Below are 3,468 nucleotides of genomic sequence, written 5' to 3'. Positions count from 1 at the left end.
CTCACCATGGCCAGATAAATATTAATAACTTTTAGAGAGGAAGCATAGATCCTGTTTGGAGGTGGACTAAGAGGCTCAAAGGAAAGTAAAATTTCTTCCTGAATGACAGGAAAACTAGGAGTGGCTCCGGGGGGAAAACGCCACAGGAAAGACCCAGCCTATTATCTCCACGATGGCTTCTAAGGCACCTTGGCCCCTGTGGTGGTGTCAAGTTGTGCGCGCTCAGTCACTTTGGTTGTGCCGACTCTTTGTGACCCTATGGTCCATAACCCGCCAGGTTCCTCTGTCCGTGAGGATTCTCCAGGCAAGAACCCTTGGAGTGAGCTGCCATTCCCTCCTCCAGGGGATCTTCCTGACCCAGGGATCGAACCCCCACCCCGCGTCTCCTGCAGTACAAGCAGATTCTGTACCACTGAGCCACTGGAGAAGTCCATAGATATCACACAAATCAGGTACTCAAAACAGAACTCTACTTTCCTCTGTTTCCCCATTCCTAACGTGGGGATAAAGTGGGGGAAGCTGGTATCTAAGAAACAAGGAGACATAGGAGAAGGAACATGGGAACATCTATCAAGTCCTGGCGAGCAGGAGGGTAAGAGAAGTGACTCTGGGAGTTCTCTGACCTTTCCCCCCTCAGCCACATCAATGGGACAGACCTCAGCACAGAATGGGGCAGACCAGGTAAATGCCACAGCTCAACAGTCTATGCAGGGCAGGCTGCGTCCTGTGTGCGTGAGTGCGTGTGTATGTGCGAAAATGCACACACACAGGATTGCCCTGCGTAGAATCCACTCCTAACACTTTACAGATTATAATCAGTGAAACATGATTAACTGCACAAACACTGTGGGGATGTCTTCCTTAACAGGGAATTAAAAAACTAGACTCCAAATGGGAGAGATGTGTGGAACAAATTATTGGTATTTATGTCGCTCTGAATAGCTTTGATTTCCTTTAGTAGGAACTGACAGCTGGCTGACAGAAAACTCATCCAAGGAGAGAAAAGACATAAGTGAAGTATGAAATTTTGAATAACATTTTCAGGTAACTTTCTATTTCCATTTAGAGTGGGTGTCTGGAGGGGCGAATGTGGTTATGATTTGAATTGCTTCATTTATCTATAGAGATTTTTTATAGGGCTCATAATTCTGAGATCCAATGCCTTTTACTTATTTTTCCTACCTCCCAGTACCCTGGTGTCAGGGCAGTGAGCTGGGAATTGCACCATGTAGCCTATAGACTCTCAGTTTCTTCCGTTTTCAGCATGTGGCTTCCAAGGCTGGAGCCTCCCTGATCAGTCTGTTTAAAGAACAAATCTTCATTTCTTGCCTAGGAGAGTGGTCGTCTACTTGGGGTGGCGTAAAGTTCTGGGGGTCCAGTTGTTCTATCCAGCCATCCTGTCATGTTCAACCCTGTGCCTCATTGCCAATTTCTGTGTCATTTGGAACCTCCATGTCCTAAGCTTCCGGGGTCCTGCCAGTAAACTGGCTCCCTTCTCGCTGGGGCCATCTCCCTAGGGGGCTTCACGATGTAGCTTCTACTGTGTTAACGCAGTTAACCATGCCACCCCCACCTCTGCCTCCTCAGCATGTTTGAAATTGATCATCTGATATTACCCTCTTTCAGTTTTCTTTGTTCTTCAGAATAGATATCTTAAAAAAAAATAAACTGTAATTTTAGAAGGGCCTTGGGAGATGGAGACCATCCTGGTGACTCAGGTGGTGGAGAATATGCCTGCAATGCAGGAAACCTGGGTTCGATCACTGGGTTGGGAAGATCCCCTGGAGAAGATTGAGAGAGGCGGTAAAAGACTAGAGTAAATATGCCATGATGAATCATGAGCCTTGTTAAAGACAATTTAATTTTAAAATAAAAACAATTTATCCAGCTGTTTAATAATTAATATCTTATATTACTCATATCTTTAATGCTGAAATTATTGTATTTGGAAATTATAAGGAAAATGCCCTTAAAGGGGTATCTTATTCCATAGTTCACTTATTAGGTTCCATTTATGTTTACAAACATTATTTACAGATTCTAGAAAAACAACGTTTAAAATTTTTTATGTTATTTAAATAGCCTGTGAGTTAGAGACATGGTGGGCTTCCCCAGTGGCTTAGTTGGTAAAGAATCTGCCTGCAATACAGGAGACCTGGGTTAGATCCTTGGGTCGGGAAGATCCCCTGGAGAAGGAAATGGCAACCCACTCCAGTATTCTTGCCTAGAGAGTCCCTGTGGACAGAGGATCCTGGTGGGCTACAGTCCATGGGATTGCAAAGAGTCAGACACAACTGAGTGACATTTTCACTTTTCGCTTTAGAGACATGATAAAAATAAAAGACGGCCAAATTCTGAGATAAAAACTTTAAAAAGAAGAACACAGTGAGTAGGAAGGCACACAGGAAAGTCTCTTTCCAGATGTTGTCTGATTTCATCACCAGCCCCCAGGGGATGAATGTTTTATGATTGTCTTCCACCAACGGGGAACCCAAGACTCTGAGAGGCTGAGATATTTGACCAGGGCACACAGCTAGAAACTAGGAGAGTCAGGGTGGAAGTCTGGGTCTACCTGACCTTCAGATTTTCTCCAGTTGAACAATCTATTTGGAAGGTGTAACTGAACTGGGGGATCATTTATAAGCTAGATTATAACAGAGCCTGACTCAATGTGAATACTGTACTCGCACTAGCTGCCCTCGGTGAGGATGTTTCAAAGGAAGAGACGTGAGGCAGGAACATTTCTGAACTAGGATCACTGTTGGCTAGAGAAGTGGTCTTCATCCCAGGTGGGGCTTACCTCTGCGAAAAGTAAATTAGTCAAACTTCAATATCAGCATTTTTGATGTGCAAATGGATGAGGTGAGAGAAGAGAACAGACTGAAAGAAGGTGAAGGCATGAAGACAAGGGGGTTATTCCAATAAAATGCTGATTACAAGATGAGACACTAGGAAACAAAATATATATATACACATGGAGAATAAAGTATGTGGTGACATTTTTTTCTGAAAAATTTAATGTTTAAACAATTTCAAAATTTCTCTATCAAGTGTAAGCAGTTTAAAAAGTGAGCATCTGACATTTAAAATGGATAACCAAAAGGACCTACTGTGCAGCACAAGGAACTCTGCTCAGTGTTATGTGGTAGCCTGGATGGGAGAGGGGTTTGGGGGAGAATGGATACATGTATATGTATGGCCGAGTCCTTTCTCATTGTTCACCTGGAACTATCACAACATTATTAGTCGGCAATACAAAATACCCCAATACAAAATTAAGAATTTTTTTTTAAAGTGATCAGTCCAGTAGCTTCAGTTCAGTTCAGCTCAGTCACTCAGTCGTGTCCCACTCTTCGAGACCCCGTGAATCGCAGCACGCCAGGCCTCCCTGTCCATCACCAACTCCAGGAGTTCACTCAGACTCACGTCCATCGAGTCAGTGATGCCATCCAGCCATCTCATCCTCTG

At 43.9% G+C, this 3,468-nt stretch overlaps 1 protein-coding gene across 2 annotated transcripts in view; it reads left to right on the top strand.

The window, feature by feature from the left end:
- The window catches only part of ANKRD34B (ankyrin repeat domain 34B), a 17,854-nt gene that overhangs the window by 2,456 nt on the left and 11,930 nt on the right, over positions 1–3,468 (top strand). The window contains exon 3 of one of the 2 annotated variants that reach the window (XM_010863362.1): positions 959–1,044. The gene's annotated coding sequence lies outside the window, so the exon portion shown is untranslated. The remainder of the gene's footprint in view (positions 1–958; positions 1,045–3,468) is intronic. The other variant, XM_010863363.1, reaches the window with a different exon arrangement.

Source organism: Bison bison, unplaced genomic scaffold (genome assembly GCF_000754665.1).
Source record: "Bison bison bison isolate TAMUID 2011002044 unplaced genomic scaffold, Bison_UMD1.0 scf7180017864490, whole genome shotgun sequence".
Taxonomy (NCBI): Eukaryota; Metazoa; Chordata; class Mammalia; order Artiodactyla; family Bovidae; genus Bison; species Bison bison.
This window is presented reverse-complemented; position numbering and strand designations above follow the sequence as displayed.